At 38.1% G+C, this 8,458-nt stretch overlaps 1 long non-coding RNA gene across 1 annotated transcript; it reads right to left on the bottom strand.

The window, feature by feature from the left end:
- Positions 1-1,544: 1,544 nt before the first annotated feature.
- On the bottom strand, positions 1,545-8,017 carry LOC138145880 (uncharacterized). The gene is made up of 2 exons (XR_011164330.1): positions 7,848-8,017; positions 1,545-2,018 (listed from the first exon to the last, which is right to left on the bottom strand). It is a non-coding gene; the product is annotated as an uncharacterized lncRNA (long non-coding RNA).
- Between the last annotated feature and the right edge of the window lie 441 nt (positions 8,018-8,458).

Below are 8,458 nucleotides of genomic sequence, written 5' to 3'. Positions count from 1 at the left end.
CTGGATTCAGATTCAGGAAGACACATGTTCAAATCCTGTCTCACTCTCTCAAAAGCTGTAAGACCTTGGTTATATCATTTAACCACTCCTCAGCCTCAGTTTCCTAATCTGTAAAAATGAGGATATTACTATCTGGAATATTTTACTTACACAGGATTATGAGACTGAAATGAGATAATTCAGGGGGATACAAAGTATTTTGCAAGCCTTAAAGCATTATTTATTATCAATTATTATCTAAAAGTGACTCCTCTTAATATTTATCATCCTCTGGACCAACTGCTCTGGTAGAAATGTCGAAGGGCAATTGAAAATATCAAAGGTGCCTCCAGGATGTTATTCTTCTTGTCCTCGTGTTTTAAACAGGTGGTTAGTATGAATGAAATGATGACGTCCCTGATGGCCATCACCCCGGTGTCAGTTGGCTCGCTAGACAAAGAGCTCTGATCTCTCATTAGTGTGCAGTCTGCTCCTCTCACTCCTCCTCCCCCAAACAGGCAATTGTCCTTCTTTACACAACAACATTCAAAACCAAAAGCAGTCACTGTGTCCATGTGAAACATTCTGCAAATGGGAAGACCAAGGAAAGAGCTCTCCAGTAGGGTGTTCTTCTGTCCCCTTCCAAATGTACTCTTAAACCTTCAGGGTTTAAAAAAAAATCCAATATTTATTCCCCCATGTCTGAAAAAATGATGGATATCATAGTTCCTGGTTGATCTCTGGGTTGCTATAATGCCCCAGGGAAGGGAGGGAAGAAAAGAAGTTGAATCCCTTCTAATATGCAATCAGGCCAAAAAAAAAAAATTGACCCTAACAGGTATTATTTCTTCTTAAATCAAAGATTCTTAACTTACTTTGGATTACGGATGCCTTTGGTGCACTAGTGAAGTCTATGAACCCCTTCTCAGAATAATGTTTTTAATTACATAAAATAATTACGAAGGAAACCAATTATGTTGAAATGGGTTATCAAAAATATTTTTCAAATTCACAGAGTCCCCCTCCTCACCCCCAGGTAAGGAATCCCCATTAAGGAATCCTTAACACCTGCATGCCACTGGTTTTCAGAACTTTAGCCCTGCAGCAGTCAAAAAAAAAAGGGCAGGGAAACTTACTGTCTGATCAGGGAAGGGGGAGGAAAGGGAGCTGCATATACATAGGACAGTTTGTCTATAGGTGAAATTGCACTAGAATGGCAGGGCAGTTCCTTTCCTCTTTCCCTATCCTCTATAGGCCTGTGTCCCAACTTGCTCCCTCTCCCAGGCTCTTCCTACACTCTCTCCCCTCACAATTCCCACTGAAGTGTTGGCTGGTGACCATTGTAGAGAAGAAACATGCTCCCCCCAAGTTGAAATGTCCCCCCCGCCACAGGATGATAGCACCCTGGAAAAAAGCCACAATTACCCTGCCCTCATTATGGATCAGCTCAGTTGTCCCCCCAAACTCCAATTCTCATTCCCCTTATGTTCATTTTTACCAACAGACTATTAATTGTTAGTTCTGCAAAGAGCAAAGAAAAAATAAATTCACAATTGGTGGCTTGCTATAGTCCAAATTCTCTTTATTTGCAGCTTTTCAACTTGGTAGGCCTTTTACAATGGGGGATGGTGGGGGTGTAGCTTACACTGGCAGCTACCTTCTTTCAAAGCTGGAGACATCCTGGTGGATCCACAGTGAAGAAATGAGTCCAGTCCACTGAAAGAATCAAATTCTCGACATTCTCACGTCTGGAAAATCCTTCCTCCTCCTTGGGTTGTTCCTGAGTGGCCAGCTTATAGTTTGTTTTGTTTTCATTCTTCCGACTTTAACACTGGGAGCAGCATGTTTCCCTCTGAATTTTCCACTGGTACAGCAAACCTTTGTCTCCAAGAATAAACCCTGAGCTCTTATCACCAGGGAACTGGGAAGGCCTGCCCCCTTCCTTCCCTTGGGGGGCACTTCGTTTCCATTACAGTATCACATTAGGAATGATTCAGTTTTGAGATGCATCACTGGCCACAATGTCCTCTGCAAAGGGTCTGAATATATAATGGTTTTAATTTATTTGTGAGGTTATACTGTCCAGACCTCATATTCCCTAGAACTGGTAGAGAGTAAGATTAGGCTCATCATAGGAATATAGATTTATTCAGAGCTGGAAGGAACTTCAGAGATTGTCTAATCTATTTTTATTTATTTGAATTTAAATTTAAAAAGACCAAAAAAAAAATAGAACATTTCCATGTAAATAGGACAAGATAAAAAGAGGATTCAATATAAAATCGTGAATTTCCATTTCATGCTTTAAAAAAAAAAACCCATGTAATAAACACTACAGATCATTTTCAAAGCTACCCTGCTTTTCTGTGCTTCCTTTTAATTTTTCTTTTGTTTCCTACTGTCTTGTTTTCTGTTTTTATTTTTTTTCCATCCCTTCCCACTCTGCCCTAGAGAAGGCTACTATTAGACACACACACATATACACGTGTCTGTGTATTTAGGGTTAGGATTACATATTGTGTGTATATATAATATTTTACATATATATTTATATTTTGTAAACCATGCTCTGCATGCTTCTATTTATCAGTTCTTTCTCTGGATGTGGACATCTTCCTTCATAGGCCCTTTGTAATTGATTTGAGTATTTATAATACTCAAAAGTGACTTAGTTGTTCAAAGTTGTGCTTTGAACAATATTGCTGTTGTTGAATGCAGTGTTCTCTTGGTTCTGCTCATTTCACCCTTCATTATTTCATGCAAATCTTTCCATGTTTTTTTTTAAATCAACCAGTTCATCATTTCCTATAGCACAATAGCATTCCATCACAATTATGTACCACAACTTGTTTAGCCATTCCACAATCGACAGGCATCCCTTTAATTTCCAGTTTTTGCTACCATAAAGAGAGCTACTGTAAATATTCTAGAGCATGTAAGGTTTTTTTTTTCCTTTTTCCCTAATCACCTTGGGAAACAGACCTAACTGTGGCATTGCTGGGTCAAAGGATATACACAATTTTATAACTCTTTGGGCATAATTCCAGATCCTTCTCCAGAATGGTTGGATTAGTTCTCAGTTCATCAACAGTGAATTAGTGTCCCAATTTTTCCACATCCCCTCCAACATTTGTTACTTTCCCCTTCTATCATTTTAACCAATCTGATAGGTATGAGATGATATCTCCAACTGACTTTAATTTGCATTTCTCTAATCAACAATGATTTAGAACATTTTTATATATTTTAGTATATATATATATTTATATAGACATAGTTTTGATTTCATCAAAAAAATTTCCCATTCATGTCCTTGACCATTTATTAATTGGGGAATGATTTGTGTTCTCATGAATTTGACAAAGTTCCTTATATATTAAATATAAGACCTTTATCTGAGAAATTGTCTATAAAAATTTTCTCCCAATTTTCTGTTTTCCTTCTAATCTTGGCTACATTAGTTTTATTTGTATAAAATCTTTTTAATTTAATGTAATCAAAATTATCCATTTTACACCTCACAATGCTATATATCTCTTGCTTATTCATAATTTATCTCTTATCCATAAGTCTGATAGGTAATATGTTCCACATTATTCTAATTTTCTTATGACATCTCCCTTTATATCTAAGTCATGTATCTATTTTGACCTGTTCTTGGTAAATGATATAAGATATTGGTCTGTGCCCAATTTCTGCCAGACTGCTTTCCAGCTTTCCCAACAATTTTTGACCAAATAATGAATTCTTATCCCCAAAGCTTAAATCTTTACATTTGTCAAACACAAAGTTACTACAATCATTTGCTACTGTGATTTGTATGTCTACTCTGTTCCACTGATTTACCTTCTATTTCTTAGTCAGTATCAGATAGTTTTGATAATTACTGCCTTATAATATAGTTTAAGATCTGGTACTGCTAAATCTCCTTCCTTTATATTTTTTTTCATTCCTTTGATTTTCTTGACCTTTTGTTCTTCCAAATGAATTTTGTTATTATTTTTTCTAATTTTATTTTATTTTTTTTGGAGAGGAGAAGGTAGGGAAATTGGGGTTAAGTGATTTGCCCAAGGTCACAAGCTAGCTTTGTGTTAAGTGTCTGAGGTCAAATTTGAACTCAGGTCCTCCTGATTCCAGGGCTGGTGCTCTGTTCACTGCGCCACCTAGCCACCCCATTATTATTTTTTTCAGTTCACTAAAATAACTTTCTGGCAATTTAATTGAGATGGCATTGAATAAATAGGTTAGTTTAGGTAAAACTGTCATTTTTATTATATTGACTCTGCTTACCTATGAACGATTAATATTCCTCCAATTATTTAAATCTTACTTTATTTGTATAAAAAGTGTTTTATAATTATGCTCATGTAGTTCTTGGGTTTGTTTTGGTAGGTATATTCCCAGGTATTTTATATTATCTACAGTTATTTTAAATGGGTTATCTCTTACTATCACTTCTTGCAGGATTTTATTGGTGATATATAGAAATGCTGATGATTTATATGGGTTCATTTTCTATTCCACTACTTTGCTAAAATTATTGTTTCCACTAACTTTTTATTTGAATCTTTGGGATTTTCCAAATATATTATCTTCTGCAAAAAGAGAGGTTGTCTAATCTAACACCCTTGTAAAAACTGAGGCCCAGAGAGGTTCAAATGCCTTGCCTAACATCACAAAGTCAATAAAGCGCAGAATTTATTAACCCAGACCCTCAGATTCCAAGTCTAGCACATTTTCCATTCTACTATGGTGGCCCCTTTATGGGACTCCATTCTCCCTGACCTGGGTTTGTACATCGTCAGAAGGTTGGGGTAGAAGCTTTGAATGTGTATGCTTATTCATCAATTAAAAATTAAGTGCCTTCTTTTTTTTTGGAGGGAAAGCAAGGGCAGTTGGGGTTAAGTGACTTGTCCAAGGTCACACGGCTAGTTTTTGTGTGTGTGTGTTAAGTGTCTGAGGCTGGATTTTAACTCAGGTCCTCCTGACTCTAGTGCCGGTGCTCTATTCATTTCACCACTCTATTCACTGCAGCACTCTCTTCACTAGCCACCCCAAGTGCCTTCTACTCAGCGAACACTGGGCCAGACACGAAAGCGATGCTAACTAAGGTAAAACATTCCCCTGCCCTCCGGGAGTTTAGTCTAGTGGAGTGATTAGGCAGACACAGATGTCTCCACTATATAATATTATGTGATAAGGGTGTTGTTGTTCAGTTGTTTTTCAGTCATGTCTGACTGTTCTTTACCCCAGTTGAGGGGATAAGTGGCTTGCCCAGGGTCACATAGTTAGTTAAATGTCTGAGGCCAGATTTAAACTCAGGAGAAGAGTCTTCCTGACTCCAAGTTTGACACTCTCCACTGCACCACCTAGCTGTTCCATAAGAACATTGGAGAGCTACAAATTAAAGCATTATGTGAAGTCAGAGGTAAAAAGTCTTAACTGTATAAATAAGGCCATGGCAGACTTTCTCGAGAAAGTAACATTTGAAATGTGTTTTAAAGAACAGGTAGGAATTTGATGGATAAAGAGGGGGTGGAGAAGATATTCCAGGCATAAGGAACAGGTTACCACAGCCCACCAGGAAACTGCCTAAACGCCATCTGAGGACTCCCATCCTGCCCTGGGGCTTTCCACCTAGCAGTAGATCTTTTAGCCAAATAATTTTCTAAGTGAGATAATTTTTATGCAAGTTTAACTCATTTAACTCAAGAAATGTATTAAGCTCTAAGGGTTCTTAACCTTTTTTTTTTTAGTGACATGAATCCTTTTGGCAGGCTGGTGAAGCCTTTGGACCCCTTCTTAGAACCATGTTCTTAAATGCACAATATAAAACACATAGGATTATAAAGGAAGTTTAGTTAAATTACATAGGATTACAATGAAATAGAGTTATAAAAGTATTTTTTTAAGTTCATGGAACCCAGGTTAAGAAACCCTTGGCAATGTGCTAGGTAGGGCTTTACACTCAGTGACAAAGACAAAACCATCTCTGCCCTCAAGAAGATTCTATGGAGGGGAGAAAATCAAGGGGAGTTCAAGACATTTCAGGGTGGTGAATGGCTTTGATAGATGGATGGGAGACACCTTGATGGAAAAGAACCTGTAGGGCAGCATTGTGTTCCACTGAATCAAACATTTTTCATAACCAACAAATAATATTCACAGTGGGGTCTTATATTCTTTGCAACTTTCTTTGAAAGAAACAATATTTTTTTGCAATTGTGAAATGGTACATGCTGAATATTACTTTCAAAACAATACTTGTCGCCTACAAATACTCTCATTGAGGATTAAGGATGTCCTGAGTTAGTATATGGATGATTCATGGAGGTTTTATATAGATAGCCATGTAGTTAGATGACTCATGAAGATTTTATATAGATAACTATGCAGTCTTATAGGTTAGCAATTACTGATATTCTCTCAGTGACCTTTTCTCGGTATGAATTAGGTTCAAGATTTTGCCCCCCATATCTTCAGTTATCTATGTTTTTGTTCACTTGTTTCAGTCCTGTCTGATTCTTTGTGGTCCCATTTGGGGTTCTATTGGCAGAGACACTGGAGGAGTTTGCCATTTCCTTCTCCAGCTCATTTTTTAGATGAGGAAACTGAGGCCAACAGGGTTAAGTGAATTGCCCAGGGTCACACAGCTAGTAAGTGTCTGAAGCCATATTTGAACTCAGGTCTTTCTGACTCTAGGCCCTGAACCCTATCCATTCCACCATCTAGATGTCTTCGCATTCTCTCAATGTCCTCATAAGAGTTTCGCTTCCAGCTTATAATCATCTTCTTCCTAAATAATTGATAGACAAGTTTATATATTAACCCAATGCTGCTAATCAGCCAGAGATTTGCTGAACTAAGGTGTTTTGGGTTTGTTTGTTTTTTCCCTTCTGTGGAGACTTTTTCAAGTATATAACTGTGGCAATAAATTTATGTTGATTTAACTTCAGCATAGAATTATTAGAATGGCTTCAATATCATTTCTATCATCTGTTTCCCATCTATATTGTCAATTACTTATTTAAATATTGTAAGATTTGGATGTTTCAATTGTATGACATCTCTTATTTTTCATTATTATTCTTCCCTTTTGCTTTTCCACTAATTCTGCTCTTAGTCCAGCAAGTCAATGGTCTGAACAATTTTGACTTAACTCTCACATCTATAACAAAGGATAGAAATGTCCATGTAAGTTAGGTGCATCAGTGTGGGTTGTTTAAAGGTAGAGATCTGGTTTGCAGATGGCTCAGCCTGATATCTCTGGAATCTGGTCCACCCCTCTCCAAAAGAGACTCCAATTTCTGCCTTGAGGGGATCAGGAATCTGGGCCACCCCTCTCCAAGGGAGCTTGTAATTTCTGCCTTGAGGGGAGCAGAATAGCCATGGTTTGGCACTTACTGCTTCCCTCACCTTTCTCCAAGAAAGGTAACAGTCTAGAATTATATCTACTTGCTTCCTCAAATATTGTTAGTCTAGGGGTATGTGGTTGGCTTAGAAGGAAAACTGCTTCCCTGATTGTTCCTAGATGGTAGAGAAACCCTTGGCTTACACTTGCCAGCCTAGCTCCTTCCTTCCCACCAAACCCTGGCTGGAAAAATGACCATCACAAATAGAAAATAAAGACCAAAGTCATGCAAGCAGAATGGCAATAAGAAATCCAAGTAGCTCCACAGATCAGACTATACCAGAAAAAAACCTGTGTGAATGAACCCTTCAGCTGGAAACAAGATAATGTATCAGCTCCAATAGAGTAAGAGAGAAAGAGAGACAGAGACACAGAGAAAGAAAGAGACGGAGACACATAGAGACAGAGACATGGAGAAACACAGGGGAGGGAAGGGGGAAGGAAAGACTGTTCTCACCCAAGGAGGTCCATTCTAATAATCTCAAGGGAGGCAAAATGGAAATCAGGGACATGTTGAGGAGCCAGTTTCCTCTATATACTTATAGCTGTGAACCACATCCAGCTCCCAAGAAAGTCTGGCAGCTGCTTTTCCCCCTTATACATGTATTCAGTGTCATATGATGCTGGGTATTCTCTCTAGCAATCCAAAGTCATATCTCACAGATGACTCCAGGCTTGATTGGGAAGCTGGTTGCATGACCTGTCAAAATATTGACCTTTGTTTTGCCACTGAACTTTAATGACTCTGGAGGAGAGAATGAGGCCAGTGACTTTGTGTAGCTCTGCCTCACTTAAATCCAATTCATGCACAAGTCAGGACATCACCCTTATGATGTCATTGGTCCTCTTGGAGAATGAAGGATGGAACAACAACAACAAGATGGTTTATTTTTTGTGTTGTTATTTGGTGCTCACCTTGTCTAGGACCTACCAATCTCTTTCTTGAAGAAAATGTGTGTATCACAAAGATGTAAGTTTTCTGTGTTACTGAGAAGTCTTTGGCCTCTCTCTCTCTCTCTCTCTCTCTCTCTCTCTCTCTCTCTCTCTCTCTCTCTCTCTCTCTCTCTC

This window comes from Petaurus breviceps, unplaced genomic scaffold (genome assembly GCF_028583685.1).
Source record: "Petaurus breviceps papuanus isolate PSGF00001 unplaced genomic scaffold, PetGlider_PUasm1.0 90750, whole genome shotgun sequence".
Classification (NCBI taxonomy): domain Eukaryota; kingdom Metazoa; phylum Chordata; class Mammalia; order Diprotodontia; family Petauridae; genus Petaurus; species Petaurus breviceps.
The sequence above is the reverse complement of the archived record's forward strand: the minus strand, read 5'-3'. Positions and strand labels throughout refer to the sequence as shown.